At 39.2% G+C, this 21,696-nt stretch overlaps 1 pseudogene; it reads right to left on the bottom strand.

The window, feature by feature from the left end:
- The window catches only part of LOC145008255 (uncharacterized), a 223,153-nt pseudogene extending 205,470 nt beyond the window's left edge, over window positions 1–17,683 (bottom strand).
- Between the last annotated feature and the right edge of the window lie 4,013 nt (window positions 17,684–21,696).

The following is a 21,696-nucleotide window of genomic DNA, read 5'->3' as shown; positions in this document are numbered from 1 at the left end:
ACCACAAATTCCTGTCTTCAAAGGGGAGTCCTATGAATTTTGGAGCACCAAAATGAAGACCCTTTTCAAGTCACAAGACTTATGGGAATTTGTTGAAGCAGGTTATATAGAGACAAGTGCAGATGAAGCCTGCCAAAAAGATAATCAGAAGAAAGATGCTAAAGCCTTGTTCTTTATTCAACAAGCAATAGATGAGACCATCTTCCCTAGAATTGTTGCAGCAGTCACATCAAAGGAAGCTTGGGATATTCTCAAGACTGAATACCAAGGATCAACCAAAGTTATTACAGTCAAATTGCAATCCTTGAGAAGACAGTTCGAGACTTTAAACATGAAGCCAAATGAAGCAGTACAAGAATATCTAGCAAAAGCAGCATCCATAGTGACACAGATGCGTGCCTATGGAGACAAGATTTCTAATGAAATTGTGGTGGCCAAAGTTCTCAGGAGTTTACCAGTCAAGTTCGATCACGTGATGGCAGCAATCGAAGAATCAAAGGACTTGCAGACTTTTACCTTTGATGAGTTAATGGGGTCACTACAAGCGCGTGAAGCAAGAATCAACAGGCACGACACACAAGAAGAAGAACAAGCCTTCAGATCCAAGGGGAGCAAAATAGATTTTCTGGCGGTAGAGGAAGAGCAAGAACATCATCATTTCGAGGCTGTGGACGAGGCAGATCACGAGGAGCAGTGGTTCGATGTGACCACTGTGGAAAGCTTGGTCATAAGGAAGAAGATTGTTGGGCAAAGCAAGGTCAAGCAAAATATACGGAAGAAGAGTATGTTGAACAAGATGAATGTTTATTCATGACCTACGCAAACCAAGCTAGCCGAAAGAAGGAGATATGGTACATAGACAGCGCATGTTCAAATCATATAACAGGTACACGTGAAAAATTCAAGAATTTGGATGACTCAGAAAAATCTCGTGTGAAACTTGGTGATGATAAAGTTGTAACCATAGAAGGAACGGGAACTATCACTATAAGCATAGAAGGAAAAGACAAACTCATCAAGGATGTACACTTCGCTCTAGGTCTCGCTCATAACCTGATAAGTGTGGGACAGTTGATAGAAAACGGTCTCAAGGTTGAGTTTGATGATAATACGTGTGTGGCGAAGAGGAAAAATGGTGAAATTGTTCTCTATTCAAGGATGACAGGAAACAGAATGTTGACTTTTCTCATAAAGATGGTTACATGATGATGAACAACAGGGTTGATGAATCGAAACTTTGGCATTGCAGATACGGGCACCTACATGAAAAAGGATTAAGGTTGTTGTCAAGTAAGCAAATGGTAAATGGGTTACCTGCCATACATGACTCAAAACATGTATGCGAAGGATGTGTTCTAGGCAAGCAATCACAAAGGTCTTTTCCAAAGGGCAAGGCAAGACGAGCAACTGAGAAATTGGAATTAGTGTGTGCTGACATTTGTGGTCCAATGAAGAACGAATCTCACTCAGGAAATAAGTATTTCTTGTTATTCATTGATGACATTACCCGTATGTGTTGGCTATATTTCATTAGAATGAAATCTGATGCCTTAGAACACTTTAAGAAATTCAAAGATCTTGTTGAAAAACAAGGAAACACTACAATCAAGACTCTAAGGACTGATAGAGGGGGAGAATTCATGTCACGGGAATTCATTACCCTATGTGAGAAAGAAGGGATAAGAAGAGAGATGACAGCTCCACATACCCCAGAGCAGAATGGGATTGCAGAGAGAAAGAACTGAACCATTGAGGAGATGGCTTGATCAATGTTGAACACAAGCAAGCTACCTGATGTTTATTGGGCTGAAGCCGTTGCTACCACTGTATACCTAATCAAAATATCTCCTACAAAAGCTGTATGGAACAAAACGCCGTTTGAAGCATGGTATGAATTCAAACCTACAGTCATTCATTTATGTGTTTTTGGCTGTGCATGTTATGCATTAGTCACATCTTACAGACACAAGCTGGAAGACAAGTCCAAGAAGTATGTTTTGGTGGGATACTGTACACAATCAAAAGCCTATAGACTCTTTGATCCCATAAACAAGAAAATTGTTGTTAGTAAGGATGTAGTCTTCGAAGAATATGCAAGTTATGACACTACACAAGAACAAGTCAATACTTTAGTTCAACCTGAGTTACTTGACGAAGAAGAAGTTCATGATCAAGCACCAGTTACTCAAACCAATTCCTCAAACATCTCATCCTCGAGTTCAAGTTCCTCGCATGGAGTGTCTTCACAAGTTACTCCTCCAATATCAAACACATCATCTTCTAGCACCACATCACCAGAAACAACACCACTCAAAACCAGAACAGTAGCAGATATTTATACAGCATAATGGAACTATTTGCGGGTGATCCTATATCAATGAATGTTGCTCTTCAAGATGATAGATGGAGAAGAGCAATGGAGGAAGAGATTGCTGCTATTGAGAAGAACAATACTTGGGAACTCGTGGAACTACCATTTGATAAGTACCCTATATCACTAAAATGGGTGTTCAAAATTAAGTTCAAAGCTGATGGGAGCCTGCAAAAACACAAAGCCAGATTAGTCGCTCGAGGTTTTACACAAGAACAAGGTGTGGATTATGATGAAACGTTTTCACCGGTGGCAAGGATAGAAACAATACGATTGATCCTCGCATTAGCAGACCTGTTTACCAAAGCTCTTCCAGCAGCTCGTTTTGAATATCTTCGTGCAAAGATTGGTGTTGATACCTTTGAATCAAAGGGGAGTGTTGAAGACTGATTCAAAGTTTCTCAGAAAAATAATAACTCTCGTGACTGGCTTAGTAACTGCTAGAAGTCTTTCAATTTTTTTGCATTTACTTAAGTCTTTCCATATTTCCAGCTTTTACTTTTTAGTTGTAAAACTCTACTATTTATAGCTGCCTTCTGTTATCTTTTTGTTCATCAATAATATCACGAGAGTTCCACTGCACTTCTTTTTCATTATGTTAAGATCCAACAATATAACCTAATCCAACAATGGAAATTAGGAGTGGATGACAAATCTGGTAATCGATTGAATGATCTTCTCTCACCTTCTTGCTTCTGCCCACTGCCTTGCCTTTCGCGTGTGGACTACCGATCTAACTATCTTTTCCTTTGCATTTGAGCTTGATTAATGAATGTACATATAAAAAAAATTGGGTTAATGAAAAAAAGGCCCTATGCATATGCCCATGTAGCCCCTGCTCAAAACCAGGCTTTCGTTACTAACGCAAGTCCGGGAAATGGTCCATCATGCTGAGATAGCAAAAAAATTTGTAACCAATTGCTACAAAAAATAATGAAAACTAGGTTTCGATTTACAAAGAAATGATGTAATTTTAGATAGGAAATCACGTTCTTTTTAGCAACGACATATATGAACAATGTCAATATTTCCTTTATATATATATATATATATATATATATATATATATATATATATATATATATACTAGTAGTGTACCCGCGCAAAGCGGCGGGGCGCATAAGTTATTTCGGTGATATGTTTCCTTTACAAAACTGTTATGTTGCAAAAGAAAGTACATGTGGAAGACAATATAATCAAACTATGGTGTTATTTGTTATATGATACATCAAATAACCGATAAAAAGAAATCGGTCGAGACGACACAAAATAAATGTTTAAGTTGTTCAAACAAAAATAATAAAATTATATAAGAATACACAAAATATGAAAATGTGTAGTAAGACATGACTAATTATACATTATTAATCGTGCAATACTTCTTTATACACCGCATTTGTCGGGTATGGATATTTTATTTAAAATTTAGTTTCTAGAGAATATTACTTCTTTTAGTGACAAATAGTTTATTGCATCTAAACAATTATCATTAAGAGTTACGCTAACAGAAATAAAATCAATTAGAACTAAAAACGGAGAATTGAAATTCTTTACAAATAGACATGAATACTTTATTGATTGTGCATTATTAATCGTACAAAACTTTTATATTACACATTTGATGTATAGACTGCACTGTTGTTGAATTATTTATCAAGGATCAGTAGTACTTTTGTATTGGCACGTGATATCTCTCTAGATAATGTCACATAAAGTTAGTCATGCGAGAAAACCGATTCTGAAAGATAAATTCCTACATTTGGTATTGTTTTTCCTTGAGTTTTATTGATTATCATCTCGAAACATAATCAGATTGGAATTGTTTTCTCATCAGCTTGAACGAGAACATATCATCTTAAGACGGACATAGAGGAATCGTTGACAAAAAATACCATCTTTCCAGCATGTTGACCAACAACAATTTCATCATCAATGACATTGTGCTGAAAACTTTTACATATCAATTGAGTATCATTACACAATCAATTTAATAGGTCGAGATTTTGTAACAGTATGATCGGGCATCCAACTTTCAGTCGTAGGTGATGAGGAGGTAAACCACTAACACCGAGGGTGTACAAGAATTTCACGAGATGGTAATTATTTATATCATCTAAGATTTTAAAGATTTTAGATTTAGTGACATAAAAAGAAATTTTATTTTATTAGACTTCTTGAACATTGGTTAATCACAAAAGAAGTTCTTATATTGTTTTGTATTAGATTTAGAAGTAAAAAACTATTATTATTATTATTATTATTATTATTATTATTATTATTATTATAATTATAGATCGAATCTTTTCTACTTTTTTCGGTTTGAATAATCATAACATTAATAAATCAACACAAGTTTTTAGTTGATACAAAATTATAAGAACGTTGTATATATTAAGTTGTATATATTAAAGTAGAAAAGTTATAAGAAATAAGATAATTATTTAATTTAGAAAAATGTATCGATGCTATCAATGAGTTCCATTTAGATGAAGTGAAAAACAGAAATTAAAATCGTGTTTTTTTATGTCTAATGAGTGATGGGTTCAAACCATTACCCATAGAACTTTAGTTTCAACTACAACTAATTATGTAGCAATGTTGAAATGTCTTCTTATTATATTTGAGTTCTTTATTTATTAATAAAGATTTGTTTTTTATTTTCTTTCTTCTTGTTAATTCTTGTATATGTATTGTTGGATCAAAATATGGTTTATACTTTACTTTTCTGGACAATTGTATTTTCTGTAATATTTATGATTTTATGGGCATGTTTACGGTTGAGTTTACGGCCGTAAACTCATTTACGACCCATGTTCCCCTAGTATATAAATATAAGTATTAGGGTGTGAGGAACAGATTGATAAACCCTAGAGAGTTTACGGCTAGAGAGAGAAACATGAGCTTTTATGTGTGTGTGAATTCTTTGTATCCGGGTCTTCATTCATATCAATACATACAAAGATTCATATTATTCTTTTTCTTCTTCTCTTCTATTTGATCTAACATCATCCGTTTGATTAGGATTCCACACCATCAAACGAATCTGACTGATACACGGACATATTTTGGACTTACAATTGGTATCAGAGCCTGGTTGTATCAGTCAAAAGGATTTATTGTTTCGTCTGGAATCTGAATAATTGGTGTTTCTGGTCCAAGTTTACGACCGTAAACACCGAGTTCTTGGGCCGTAAACCCTATTTTGGGGCATTATTTGATCTTATTTTCGAAATATTTTTGCGTTTTTGGATAGATCTCGCAAAAATAAGGGGGGTTTGTTCTTCGCGTTTTTTTGTAAAAACGAGTTTTTGATCGAGTTTTGGAGTAAAAAAAGGCAAAAAACGGTGTTTTTAGTCGTAATCAGCGACGGGGTGGTGCCGGCAGCTAGGGTTTCCGAGGAGCATACGGCCGGAGTTTGCGGTCTTCGGTTTGCGGCCAGCGCGCACGTGTACGGCTCAGCAACCTCGCACCTCGGCTTCGCAGCAGCATCCTCGCACGTGAAGACGTCGTCCTAACCTCGCATCTAAGCATCAGCCTTCGTACTCGCACTTTACAAAAATAATAGAAGCGCATTTGGGGGTGCCGTGTTTCGAACGCGCAACCTCCTGCTTATCAGAGCAGCACCTTATCCTACTCAGCTACCCGATCACTTGTTACATACCTTTGAAAATTGAACTATAACCCATCTTTTTCGCAGCAAGTTTTCCTATTTTTGACACTTTTAACCCAAAATTCAATTCCTTTTTAAATTTTAAATTCCTTTTTCATCCAAAATAAAAAAAATTATATAAACAAAAAATAAACAAATAAATAAATAAATAATAAATAATTAAAAAAAATTTATTTTTGACTTTTATTTTTTGACTTTTTATTTAAAATTTTAACTTTGACTTCCAAGTTTGATCTTTGATTTTAAACTTTGACTTTTTCATTTAACTTTTTAAATTTCAAATTTAACTTTTCGGTTTGACTTTTAAGTTTGACTTTTGAGTGCAATTTTTGAAATTTGACTTTTGAAAAAAAAGGCATTTTAAATTTAACGTTTAATTTTCATCTTAGCTTCTAGTTGTGATTTTTAATTGATTTTAAGGTCTACAAGGAAGTTGAAAACATGAAAGAGAGTTGTCAGGATATCTTAAGACAAAATTTCAACATGTTCGATTATATCCCTGGAGAAACCCTGGAAGCTCAGTTGCAGCGATTTACCACACTCACTACTGAGATGAATATTGTTGGGATCTTTTTGACCAAATCTGAGATAAACAAAAGGCTATTGAATTCACTTCCAAAATCATGGGATATGAATGTAGCTGTCATCAAGAAGACAAAAGATCTCAATCGTCTTAGTATTGCTGAAGTAATTGAAGAGCTTGACGCTTTAAAGAGTTCTGTAAACCTTCCAGTCAATGAAGTGTCATGTTCTCATTCATGTGAAGTTTCATGTTCTCAATCATGTGAAGATACGATTAAATTTCTTTGGGATCAAATTGATTTATTTAAAAGAGAAGTTGAGGACTTGAGATATGAAGGATATCAACTCAGGAAAGGACAGAAACCCCTGAAGGTTGAGTTGGAAGCAAAAACCAAGGACTTTAGGAAACTTCAGGAAGAGTACAACAACAAGTGTGAAAATTATGATTATGTTAAGAGACAACTTGCTGCTGTAACTGAAGAACGTGGCGCTTTCAAAATTAAGTGTGGAAAAACAGACGTTAGTTTAAAAAATTATACTGCGTCAAGTCAAACAGTCGAGTCCTTATATGAAACTCAATTAAAATTCAAAGAAAATCAAAACAAGGGTCTAGGGTATGATAATGTACCTCCTCCTTATAATCATAACTACACATCCATCCCTATGACACACGACGAAACTGACAGGGAGCCACATCTTTGATATGGCAAATGAGCTGGATTTTTGTCAGGAGGAGTTATTAATGTTGAAAATACTGATGTTTCTGTTACATGTGCAGGTAAAGTAGCAGAGGATGAGAACAAGGAGAGCTCTTCTGAGCAAACCAATGACTCCTTGAACTCTGAATCTGTTGCTTCAAACTCAACTACTTCTAATCAACCTGTCGTTGGTAAATACAGGCCACCATTTCAAGCTAAACAAAGTGCCTGTTACAACTGTGCGTGTGGGAAAAATCAGAGACAAGGCAAGGATACGCCACCAGGGGCAGGAATAAATAACTTCTCAGTGAAGAAAAAGACTTCTTTTCACTGTGGAACACCTGGACACATTGCCAGAAATTGTCCTAATCGTGCATACGTTCCTTACTATGCACAAGGATGGAAAAATGCGCCAAGTGGGAGATACTTCAAAAGAAACCCTTCCAGGTCACGTTCAGACCATGATGACTAGAATGCATAGAAGGGCAAGAATCAAACCCAAAAGGCCAAGAATCTGAATCCCAAGGGCAAGAAGGGAATGTCGGCCAAAAAGTCAAATCCAAGAGATGCTCCCGTGAAGCCAAAATCAAAGTCATCTCAACGGCCGACATCAAGCTCAAAAGCAAGTACTGAGCCACCCATCAGATCGAAAAAGGAATGGGTTAAACCAAACTACAGATGGGTACGTAAGGTGAAAAATCCCAAATCTTCTAATAACTCTAATATTTCATTGTCTTCTGTTTGTGATAAGCAGGATATGTCATGAGAGAGAGTAACCTGCATTGATGACAAAGGTCGACCCAGTTTCAAAATGGACTGGGTTCCAAAGACCAACTGATCCCGCTCTGTGTCGGAGCAGCTATGGAGGCATATCATCAGACTTCGGTTTGTTGGTAGTGGCTGCTCCTGGCATATGATTGGGGACATCTCTCAACTGTACAACACTCAGAACATTATTTGAGAGTATGTGTCCTTTGCGGGAAGGGAGGAAAAGAATGGATCACATGGGGTTAGTGCTTAATGATATAAAGAATTGTTGGATCTGTTCTGAGATTATGCTTGCTGTTCTCAGACCTTCTGAATGCAGATTCAATCGATGAATTACGGTTTGCGTCTTCTTCTCTATACTCCTGAGTTTTTCTTAACCTGATTCGCTTTAAAGACTAATTTTTGTTTTAGGATAGTTTAAATTTTCACATTTATTTTCGTTTCTCTCCTATGCACAAATTTAGGGAGAGAATAAAAAAACAAAACAAAAAATAGAAAATTTTCAAAAATCCAAAAACATTAGAAAATCAAAAAAAAATGTTGGTTATGTGCTTGAGGGAGATGTTTTGGGAAATGAAATTAACAAATGATAACAAGCAACCTGAGTCTGCGTAACGTACCCAAAGTTGAAGGGTCTATGATATGGTTTGATGCGTCGGTAGGCACGAAAGATTCTAAATGGACTTGACTAGGCAAAGTTGAACTTAATGAATTTCAGGATTGGACAAACTTTGACCTAGTTAGATTCGTTTAACCTGATGTCACGACGCTCGGATAGGTTGAGCAGGGAGATATACATGAGAATCTACTCGTCACATTAATTGAACCCGTACTTGGAATCGTGGTTTAACTTTTCCTCGATGTGCGGATTCTGTCATTAATTCCGGTTGGATGGGGCGACTGGTAAATTCCGATAAATTAGGTCTATAGAATATCATTTTCTTTCTTTCCGTCTGTTAGTCATATGTTGCACCTTTTGCATGATTGGAAGAGATCCGACCTGGATTGAAACATATGCAACTCTATTTCTCTGCAAGTTATATATATGAAATTCTTCTTATCTGTTAGCCATATGCTGTCTCCTTTGCGTGACTTCTAATCCGACCTGGTACACAACATATGCAACCTTCTTCTCAACCCCTCTGAAGTAATAAGTAATAGAATTCTGAATCTATCTTCTCTTTGAATGGTTGTCTGCTCACCCGATGTAAGGAGTACTCTGGAAGTTTTTGATGGCTGGGGCATATCAGGAAGCGGGAAACACATTCCAGTACACTTAAAAATTGAACACATATAGATTGTTTGTAGATCTCGTTGCTCAATTTAGGTGGACAACAATATCCTTGGTCGTCGTCAGATGAATGGTCCTTAAGATATATTATCTAAGGAATTGGGATCAGATATAATTTTTAGGAACTTAAGTTCACCTTGTCTTGTATCAAATAATATGTCCTAAACCAGTCACAATTTTTTTTGTTTAACTGGACAACAATATCGGCGATCGACCAGACAAAGACGTGAAGATAGAAGGTACCGACAAGTGGATAAAGGTTGTCTAAAAACTTTGATCCCAAATAATTCTTAAAGTTAGATATCATTTTATTTTTGTTAAATTTGTTCATAGTTTCTTTTAATTTAAATATTAGGGGAGAATTAAAAAAATAAATTAAAAAAAATAGAAAAAAAAAAAATCCAAAAATAGTGTTATTTCTGTTTTATTTCTTTTTAAGAAAGTATGAAAAATCCAAAAAAAAAAATGTGTGATAAAGTTTTCTTTTAGTTTTGTTTTGTCTTGAAAAGTGATTTCAGGTGAAGATAAAACTCATGGAGTTTGTGTTGAAGATTTCTGAGCCAAGGCTTCGTCCGTGAGCATCGAAGAATTCTCATTTGAAGGAGAAAGAAATGAAGATCATTCTTTCAACATTCAATCCTTCAACCCCAGAAGCAAGGTGAAGTAGAAATTAAAGATTATGTAACGGATTGCATTGAAACCTCCTCAATCAGTCTGCTGCTATCGTTGTACCTACTGAAGTGATCCAGAAGATTTGTTCTCTATGATGTTCTCTCTGAAGATTCTCAAGCTGAAAGCGCCATCTTTCAAGAATCAGTATATCAAGCATCCTCACCCAACGTGCGTTCACTGTCAAATTCTGGAGAAAAACCTCAAGTGCTCAAGATGAAGTCATTCACTGAAGATTAAGATGTTGGTGGTTGTCGAGGCCAACACAAATAATAACCCTAATTATTACACACTAAAATAGTGTATAGTGGTAAAGGGATCGAATCCACGGAGACTGGTTCAATTTGATAACTCTATGAAAAATATCTTTGTAAAATACTTGGAATATGACAATAAATTAAAAATGGGGGTTTTGATGTTTTGAAATACTTGAAACAAACTAGAATTAACTATGATTTAAATAGACAATTGCAACAAAAATAAGAATTTGATGTAAAATCAATAAGGGAAAGATGGTTGACTTAAAGTTTTCTCACTTTGACTTTTGATGAACATATCATTAGAATTCAATGGTGCAATACTTGTTTTAAATCCTCAATTTGGCTATAGTAATCCAAGGAGCTTGAGATTACCTAGACTTTTCTTAATTGTTGAAATGGCTAGAGAAGCTCATAACAATTTCCTTAGTCAAAGTCACTAATTCCAAATAGCATGTAATTAGTGAAAGTCAACTAGCATTAAGAACCAAAAAGTCACCAAATCCAAGAGGGGTCAAATGCTTTCACCACCATGTTGGAGGGAATGTTTTTATGATTGTGTGAAGCAAAAACAACACAAAAATCATTTGTTGCTTGCTAATTTGAGGATCCTTTACTTAATCAAGAAATTAGCCAACAAATCACCACAAACACATTTAAACTCATGAACTAAAACATACAAGTAATGATGAGATGTTAAAACACAAAACATTCCCATAAAGATTCAATAACATGTTTATGGATTCTTCAACATTCAACAAAAGTTCAAAGGATTAACCAAAAGTCAACCAAGATTAGTTTAGCCAAGCATGGCTAAACACAAAGAAACAAAGTTAGAGAAAATTGTACCAAACATTAAGCAAGAATCAAGAGGTAAAAATATGATGTTCTTCAAGGGTTCTTGGCCTTCAAAAGTCTTCAAAACTCCAGAGAGAATCTTCAAAAATCGGATGTCCAAGAGTATGCAAAAGATGGGCACCAACCTTCCTCAAATAGCTCAAAAGAAGAATTTCCGAAACTACCCCTGCAGGGCCTTGCGCGACCCGCGTGCTGCTGCGCGCGTGGGTTGCGCGGGTGGTGCCTGACATGGGCTTCTTTGAGATTTTGGGCCTCTAAAGCATATCCCACTAGCCCAGATCGAATCCAATCACCTCCTAGCCCATTTTCTTCAAGTTTTTCTTCATTTAAAGCCCAATTTGACCTCTCCAAATCCTCCAAAGCTCGTGAACTCGCCCGATTAATAATTTTCATACGCTTGAATGTTCCCCCGCATCTTGCAAATTTAATGTTTATTTCTCTCCAAGTCTTCAAATAATCATCAAGATCACTCCATGCATCATCTCCACTACCCATCAAGCCTAACGTCATTTTTTCTACCAAATCTCATCGCCTCCTATACGTCCCGAACACTCCCGCTCCGCTAGACCCGAAAACCTGCAATTATGCTCACAAGATTCGAGAGTACCCGAAATAGTCATAAAATAATAAAAAGGAAAATATGCATGGAAATTATCTAAGTTATGAATGAAATATGCTAAAATAAACTATAAAAAGAAGTAAATAAAATGAAGCTATCAAATCACCCCAAGCTTAAACCTTACTTGTCCTCAAGTAAGACAAGACTAAATGAACTTTGGATGAACTACCCTAGAAATAAAAAGAATGGATAGAACCATGGAACCTGTCCGACGTTAGTCAACATGGTCAGAATTGATTTCGCTGCTATCTCACAACTTTTTCATCCGATGACAATGGAACCATAAACCACAGCCAGGACAACTCCTTTAGGTGAGTAAGGAGGGATGAGCAGTCGCAGCCTCAATGGAACATGTATACAATGAAGAACATCTGTAGTAGGGAGAAAGCAACTGGATGGGCTCGGGTGGAGCTCTTCTTTAAGTGCACACTCTGATCTCACATCTGCCGGTTTCTCTCATGTGTAACTAGGTTTAATCGCTCGGGCACCGTTGTAGGAATCAATTCACTTAGTGTTGGCCCAAACCTCCCGTAGTATCCGACTCGACAGTCTCTCTAACATCACCACTTTGTGAGAAAGAAAAAAAAAATAACAACTCGATCTATATACAATAAAACAGATCTATACAAATGAATATCAAACGTCGGGTGACCAAGATGTTGGGAAATTTGTTCAATAATTGAACCGGCCACCTATCTAAGATAGTTGCGACTGAAAATTTGCATGCTTCATTTTGTTTTTGTTTTTGTTCTTTTTTTTTTTTTTGTGAAAGTAAACCCTTTGACTCAAAATTTGGTTCCCAAAGGTGTGTAGGTGGAACCGACAGGGTAATGATATAATCCGAATGGCCTAAGTGTGAAAATGACCATGTGTGGAGCATACAGATGTAACGTAAGCTCCTTTTCAAACTTGTGGTTTTTCAAAGATAATGAAAATGTCCAAATGTGGACTAAAAGACTCTCTAAATTCTAAGAAAATCGCTAAAAGATATGGTGATGTAAAGAGACCGGATATGGATTCTACTCGGGGACAAGCACCAATGCTTCATCCTAACAGTTCAAACATGATCAAGTGTGATCCTCTCCGCGGTAGTGACCGCAAGGCTAAGAACACCCATTGCTATAGTATATCCTACAGTTGTTAGTATTGTATGCATAATTCTTCATGAAAACTACCTGTCCATGATCACTTACCCCTTTAAGCTACCAACATCTGATCCCAAGTATGAAATCCCAAACTGCAGCTAGTGGTTCCGGTTCGATGGGTGAGATAGCAACAAGATCCTGGACCAATAATGATACAATAACTATGAACCTGTTCCATGGCATCCAAGAGAGGTGAGAATAAACAGACAACAAAAATGCATGAATGCTAATGTCTTAAGCTAAATGTTATGCAAAAATAAAAAGTAGAAAAGAAGAAAATAAAATCTTTTTAAAATTTTATAAAATAAAAAAAAATGAATGCAAATTAACTTAAACTAATATGTTATGCAACCTAACTAAAAATGCATGAAAAAGAGTAAAAAATATAAGGGAAATGCCCCACCCCAAGCTTAAGAACAAGCATTGTCCTCAATGCTTAAGGAAATGGCAGAAAGGACCTAAATCGGGGGGTCGGGCGGCGGGAAATGCCCGTGGCGATGGTGGTAGTCCCACATATCCTGGAGCTGGCGGGAAGTGTGAGAGGAGGACTGCTCCAATCGATCAACACGGCTTGCCACATCTAGGATGGCTCTCGAATTCTCTTGCGTTTGGGCGTCGATGCATTGCACCGTGGAGAACATTGTGGCAAATTGGTCAAAGAACGTGGGGGGGGGGGGGGAATATGGTGGGACTTCGTGTCCCTCCTGCTGATGCGGCTGGTCAAAATGTTGTGGAGGGGCCTGGAACTGATCATGCTGAAACATCGGCTGCTGCATCGAGGGCTGGTCAAAATGGTCCTCAGCTTCGGGCATCTCGTCGTCCTCTTCGTCATCTTCTTCCTCTTGTTCCTCTGCGTCGTCACCCTCATCATCACCGAATTCTGGGAATACACCTGTTTGGGTTAACTGGTCTGGAGGAAGCCAAGTGTCGGGGTCGCCTACATCGAATGAAGAACCGATCCAACTTGGCAGGATGTAAACCGGGGCTTTGTCAGAGTCTAACCAACTGTACGTGCGGGTTCCCCGATCGAGCAACATCTCCATCCGGATGAGAGTGTCACAATCTAGCAGGAAGTTCGGTGGGGTGTCGACAGGTATGTATTCGGCATCCGGGAAGTCTAGGCCGACGGCTCGACCTATGATCGTGATAAGTCCCCCGATGAAAATTTCCCCTGAGGAACGTTGGCGTATGGAGTCACATTTGTCTAAAAAGAAGCCTGAAAAACTGAGGGAGAGTGCATGCCTCATGCTTCGGAGGAAAAATAGCTCACATCTGTTGATTTGACCGGGCTCGAGACGCCCGCAGATACTCGTCGTAAGGACTCGGTGAGCAATTCGACAACAGGGGTGAACGATGTGCTTGGCTCGCTGTCGGCTTGGGTTGAAGGTTGGGAGACCGGAAATTTGCATCCAAAAGTTTGCATCAGGGCAACGCAGAAAATCTTGGTACTCTTGATTTTGGGGGCTGATGCGGAATGGATCGTCTATACCCATGATAGAATCAAGCTCTTCGTATGTGAGTCTATGATGCTCCCCTTTCAACTGGAATGTGAGGACTTCCATGTCATCATCTCGTGCATATGTGCTAAGAAATTCCATTGTGGGTTCCTCGTAAGTTCTGTCACAAAGTCGAAGAAAACCACGCCAACCGAGTTTTATGAACAAATGGTATACACCATCATGCACCCCAAGCTTTTTCATGGACTTTTTATGGTAGAATTTTGTCGGCCGGATTGCGCGACCCCGAAGATTGGAGCGATAGGTTTTGATATCAGCATTTGTAAGGGAAGGATCGCTTCCCTCTTCTCCTCTTTTTTTTCGTTTACCGGCTGCTTTGCGTGATGGACCGGCGATATCCTTTTGCGGGTTAGGATCGATCGATGATCCATGGGTGTGTGTTCGAGCCGTGGTTTTGCCCATTTTCGAAACCTACAATATCAAAAACAACTTCACCAACGTAATCCCTCACCTCACCACTCTCAAATCAATGCCACTATCTTTAGACCGAACACAAAAAAAAATCCAAGAAGTAATGACACCCAACTTTTGACAATGTAAAATGATTTCAACAACACCACTCGGTTAATTTGATAATCCCAACAAAAATTCGGCAGCAATACGAGACAAAATGAGAAAATCCCAACCAAAGTTTAAACAATTTTTGAACAAATTCCCAAGCAAATTAACCAATCTCAACCTTTCTCAAATCAATGTTTCCAAATAAACCGGGCAACAACTAACGATCTTAGGCAATTTCCAAAGCATAATTGGATGCAATTATCGAATTGAAACAATGCAATGTAATAAAAACCAAGGAAAGAGAATACCCGTATTATCCCAAAATTGAACTTGAGCCCGGAATCCGCTACCGTGCACCCCAAGCTTTGGTTATTCGTGGGTGCCTAAACGCAAGACTTGTTCATTGAAGAGATATTTTCAACTTGATTTGTGTGAAAAATCCGGCGGCGGCTCGTGGTGGCTCAAAAATTATGGGAAAATTTTTGGTGAGATTTTGAGGTTTTGTTTGGTTAGATGTAAAGATCCCTGAAAAAGAAACACTTTGGTGGTGTCGGAATTGCGAGAGGTGGTAGGAGTTGGCCGGAAAATGGCCGGAAAGCGGCGAGTTGGGTGGTGGTGGCACCCCTAGACCCGGCGATGGATCGGAGTAAACTTTAGGTGGGGTTTGTAGAGCACGGAAAATGGTGAAGAATGGTAGTGGTCTCGTCGTATTCCGACCGGTGGAACTCCGGGAAATCAAATTTTTGTGAAAAGTGGGTTTATGTGTTCTTGAGAGTTTGAGAGAGAATGAGGGGTTTTTGAGAGAATGAAATGAAGAAGAAGAGTTGCTGGAGGTTTTTAATCCATATACAAGTGTGGTCAACACCCGGTCAATGTTGGTCAACTCATTAAACCACCTGGTCAACGAAAGTCAAAGCTGGTCAACAAAATAGGGGATAGTCGTCAAAGCAGCACGCGGGTCGTGCAGAGGGGGCGTGCGGGTCGCGCATATGTTGCAGTTTGGAGCTTGATCTTTGTTGCATGTGGAAGACCGGCCGCGCACACCAGCCGCGCACCCGTGCGCGGGTCGCGCAGACTCCTGCTCCCGGAAATCGATTTTTCTCTGTTTTCTTCCGTTTCTTCACTAGTTCTTGATCCCAAATACCCCAAACACCTAGAAACTCTTGATTTCTTCAAAAATGACTTCAAAAGACGTATCAAAACATTTTCAAAACTTCTTTATTCGAACGTAGAAACACGAAAGCATAAAGCTTTTCCAAAAATGCCTCTCTTTAACGTCTTAGGCGAGACGTCCTTCTAGCTTGGTTCAACACTCCGGTGCATCCAAGTGGATGACTTCAATAACACTTGCATTAAAACTTTCATAGAATGGCTTTAATCGGTGCCCATTAACTTTGAAAATATGTCCCGTTTCTTCACTTTTGATTTCCACCGCTCCATGGTCAAAAGTCTTTATTACAACAAATGGGCCAATCCACCTTGATCTTAATTTGCCCGGGAATAACTTCAACCGTGAATGGTAAAGTAAGACCCTATGTCCCGGTTCAAAATTCTTCCGGGTGATGGACTTGTCGTGGAAGAGCTTCGTTTTCTCCTTATAAATCCTTGCGTTTTCATAGGATTCGTTTCTCAATTCTTCTAGCTCTTGGAGTTGAAGTTTCCTATGCCTTCCAGCCTCGTTAATGTCGAAGTTGCATTTCTTGACCGCCCAAAATGCTCGGTGTTCTAACTCGACGGGAAGATGACAAGATTTTTCGAAAACTAATCTGAAGGGCGACATTCCAATCGGGGTCTTATAAGCGGTCCGATATGCCCATAAGGCATCGTCAAGTCTCAAACTCCAATCCTTCTTTGTCGGATTCACCGTTTTCTCTAGAATAGACTTCACTTCATGATTCGAGACCTCCGCTTGACCATTCGTTTGAGGGTGATAGGCAGTGGAAACACGATGAGTCACGTGATACTTCTTCAATAGAGCCTCCATCATTTTGTTGCAAAAGTGCGTCCCTCTATCACTAATCAAAGCCCTAGGCACACCAAATCTCGCAAAAACATTAGACTTTAAAAACTCGATAACCGTTTTGGCATCGTCCGATCTTGTGGCTTTGGCTTCAACCCATTTAGAAACATAGTCAACCGCGAGTAAAATATAAACGTCGCCAAATGATACGGGAAATGGGCCCATAAAATCAATCCCCCATCCGTCGAAAATTTCACAAACAAGGATTGGATTTTGGGGCATTTGGTTCTTTTGCGAAATGTTTCCCGTCCTTTGGCACCGCTCACAACTTTTGCGAAACATATAACTATCGCGTGACATGGTTGGCCAAAATAATCCACATTCAAGGACTTTTCTCAAAGTCCGGCTAGGTCCGAAGTGTCCCCCACAAGCAAATTCATGACAAAATTGCAAAATGGATTGGTGCTCTTGTTCGGGCACACATCGCCTAATGATTTAATCGGGACAATGTTTCCACAAATAAGGTTCATCCCACACATAGTATTTTGCATCACTTTTCAACTTGTCTTTTTGAGAACGCGTGAATGTGTCAGGATACCTTTTTGTGACAAAAAAGTTAACGATATCGGCATACCAAGGAATAGATTGGGTAAGGGAAAAGAGATGCTCATCCGGAAACTCGTCCCGCAATGGGAGAGGAGTTTCATTTGAAGTGATCCGACTTAGATGATCGGCAACGAGGTTCTCGCATCCGCTCTTATCCCGGATTTCCAAGTCAAATTCTTGTAACAGTAGGATCTACCGGATGAGTCTCGGTTTTGCATCTTTCTTCGTCATCAAGTACTTAAGAGCTGCGTGATCCGAATACACTATGACCTTGGTACCAAGTAGGTATTGTCTAAATTTCTCCAAGGCGAACACTATGGCCAATATCTCCTTTTCCATGGTAGAGTAGTTGCTTTGGGCATTGTCTAGTGTCCTTGATGCATAACAAATCACATGGGAGGCCCTCCCATTCTTTTGACCCAAAACGGCGCCAATCGCATAGTTGCTTGCATCACACATGATCTCAAAAGGGAGATCCCAATTTGGTGCTTGCATGATGGGAGCGGATGTAAGCAACTCTTTGAGCTTGTCAAAAGCTTCTTTGCACGCCTCATTGAACTCGAAATCGACCTCCTTTTGCAAGAGTTGGCACATTGGTCTTGTTATCTTTGAAAAATCCTTGATGAACCTTCGGTAGAAACCTGCATGGCCCAAAAAAGAACGAACTTCCCGAATACAGGTCGGGTAAGGTAAGCTTTGAATAACATCAATTTTGGCCTTATCTACCTCAATTCCTTTTTTAGACACAATGTGACCCAAAATGAGACCTTGACTCACCATGAAATGACATTTCTCAAAATTCAAAACCAAGTTTGTTTCAATGCATCTTTTTAAAATTTTTGTGAGATTAGTCAAACATTCTTGAAAAGAGTTGCCATGTACCGTGAAATCATCCATAAAAACCTCAATTATGTTTTCAACATAATCCAAAAAGATACTAACCATACAACGTTGGAAAGTGGCCGGGGCGTTATACAATCCAAATGGCATTATCCGGTATGCAAAAGTACCAAATGGGCATGTAAATGTTGTCTTTTCTTGGTCCTCTGGTGCCACCGGGATTTGGTGAAAACCAGAGTACCCGTCTAGACAACAATAATGGGATTTCCCGGCCAACCTTTCTAACATTTGGTCAATGAAAGGCAATGGGAAATGATCTTTTCGTGTGCTCGCATTGAGTTTGCGGTAGTCAATACATACTCTCCACCCGTTTTGCACACGGGTGGGAACAATCATACCTTTGTTGTTCTCGACCACCGTGATTCCCGTCTTCTTTGGAACGACTTGCATCGGACTCACCCACTTGCTATCCGAGATTGGATAGATCATCCCTGCATCAAGAAGCTTTAATATCTCTTTCTTCACAACTTCCATCATTGGTGGATTTAGCCTTCTTTGCACGTCTCTACTTGGCTTGCATTCATCCTCCATTAAGATCTTGTGCATACAAGTGGAGGGGCTCAAACCCTTGATATCCGCAATCGTCCAACCCATGGCTTCTTTATGCTCCTTCAACACCTTGAGGAGTTGCTCTTCTTCAAATTCGGTTAAATGAGTTGAGATGATAACCGAAAGGGTTTCATTCTTTCCCAAGTAAGCATACTTCAAGTGTTGAGGTAAGACCTTTAATTCCAATTCGGGTGGTTGAACAAGGGATGGAGACAATTTTGTATGAGTTTGGGACAATTCAATTTGCTTGACATCTAATCTTGTGGATTTTTTCATTTCCATTTTATTTACCAGCTTCTCAACTTCCGGATCCAAAGAATAAAACTTTAATTGCTCGGCTAGCTTCCCACAATCGAATCCTTTGCTTAAGATCATCTCCAACATATCACCGTTAGATAACTCAAACAATTCTTGAGTAATTGGCTCAACAACATCAACAAAGTACAAAGATGAAACATCACTAGGATATCTCAATGCATCATAACTATTAAAACTTATTGTTTCACCATCAAACTCCATTGTCAAACTTCCCGCATACACATCGATCTTTGTCCTAGCCGTCTTCAAAAACGGTCTCCCAAGCAAGATTAGAGCCGATTTGGAAGACACTTGCTCATCTAGATCAATCACATAGAAATCCGCCGGGAAGACTAATTGGTTCACTTGCACTAGGACATCTTCTAAAACACCTCTAGGAAAGACACTTGATTTATCCGCAAGAGAGATTATAACATCGGTTTCACTTAAGGGTCCGACATTTAATGATTCATACACTGAATAGGGCATGACATTGATAGAAGCACCAAGATCAAGCATAGCACTACTAAAAGTGACATCTCCAATCTTGCAAGGAACCGTGAACATTCCAGGATCTTTGCATTTGGGTGGAAGTTTCCTTTGTAAAACCGCGGATGCGTTTTCATTCATCAAAATTTTCTCATTTCCCTTCAACTTCCTCTTGTTGGTACAAAGTTCTTTCAAGAACTTTGCATATCTCGGGATTTGCTTGATTGCATCAAGTAGAGGGATGTTTACTTCCACCTTTCGGAAGGTGTCCAAAATCTCTTTCTCCTCCATATTCTTCTTTGAAGTTGCAAGTCGAGAGGGGAACGGTGGTTGAGTGGCTATTGGTGTTACTAGAGGGATGGACTTCTTTGGAACTCCGGCTTGTGCATCGTTCTTGACTGTAGGTTCTTCAATGGGAATGATCTCCATTTCTTCTTCTTCTTCCCTTGGCTTCTTCTTTGAACTACTTTCTCCGGCTTGCTTGCCACTTCTCAAGGTCACCACATTGACATTTGGGTTCTTTTCGGTTTGAGAAGGGAGTTTACCACGAGATTCCAACTTGCTTATAGATGTAACTATATCTCCCATTTGTGCTTCAAGGTTGGAGATACTAGTCCTTGTCTCTTTTTGGAATTGTTGGGTACTAGTGGCTAGAGATTTGACAATGTCTTCAAGAGACATTCCGGAGCTACTTGGTTGAGATTGAGGAGATTGTTGATGATGATGTGGAGGGTGCGTTTTGGATTGATAGTGTTGTTGTTGATGTTGGTATTGAGGTTGTGGTGGTGGATAGGACGGTCTAACCAATGCATTGTGAGGCAATGGTCTTGGGTTGTAGCTTCCGTTGGGATTTGGTTTCCAACTTGAATTATATGCATTTTGGTACCCGGATGGTTTGTTGTGGTAGTTTTGGAATTCTCCCGTGGCATTCACATGCTCCGCATCTTCTTGAAGGATGGGACACATATCCGTAGGATGTCCCATGGTTGCACATATTCCACAAACCATCACTTGTGGAGTTTGTCCCATGGCTAGCTTTTGGACGACGGATGTTAGATCTTTTATTTGAGACTCAAGATTCAATGTTCCCACTTCATTAACTTTATGTTGTGTGTCTCTCTTCATGTCTTGGCGAGGGCCAAAATGTTGTGAATTTGCGGCTATGGTGTTGAAAAGTTGTCTTGTTTGTTGTGGGGTTTTACTAAAGACATCTCCACCACTTGAGGCATCAACTAGTCTTCTCTCCATTGGCAACAATCCCTCATAGAAGTGTTGAATGAGGAGTTGTTTCGGAATTTGGTGTTGTGGGCAACTATAGCACAAGTTGTTGAACCTCTCCCAATAATCATGGAAAGTCTCATTTTGACCTTGGCGGATTCCACAAATCTCATTTCGAAGACTTGAGACTCTTGAGGCGGGATAAAACTTGTCGAGGAAAGCTCTTGCCATGTCGGTCCATGAGTTGATCGACCCCGGTGGAAGATAGAATAACCAATCTTTTGCTCTATCGGCCAATGAAAAGGGGAATGCCCTTAGCTTAATTTGGTCATCGGTTGACCCTTGTGGCTTCATGCTAGTGCAAATAATGTGGAACATCTTCAAATGCTTATGAGGGTCTTCATTCTCCAATCCATGGAAAGTCGGTAGGTGATGGACTAAACTTGACTTCAACTCCGAGCCTCCTTCCAAAACCGGGTAATTGATACCGGTTGGAGTTTGTGTAACATCGGTCTCCATCATTTTCCTCAAAGTTCTTTCGGGAACTTCTCCTCTGTCCGCCATTTCAATTGGTTCAATAATGGGTGGATTTTGTTGTAGGGGTGGTGTTTCGGGAATTTCTTGGCGAAGGTCGGGACTAGAATCGGGTTCTATGTCGCTTAATGAAGCGGTTTCGACCTCCGGATCCCCGTGAGGATTAGAAGTTTGACCACGTTCAATTCGCTTTTCCTTCGCCAAACGCCTTGCTTCTTTTTCGATTTCTGGATTGTAAATCAAGTCACCTGTACGCT

Source organism: Lactuca saligna, chromosome 1 (genome assembly GCF_052625555.1).
Source record: "Lactuca saligna cultivar CGN05327 chromosome 1, ASM5262555v1, whole genome shotgun sequence".
In the NCBI taxonomy this organism is placed as follows: Eukaryota; Viridiplantae; Streptophyta; class Magnoliopsida; order Asterales; family Asteraceae; genus Lactuca; species Lactuca saligna.
The sequence above is the reverse complement of the archived record's forward strand: the minus strand, read 5'-3'. Positions and strand labels throughout refer to the sequence as shown.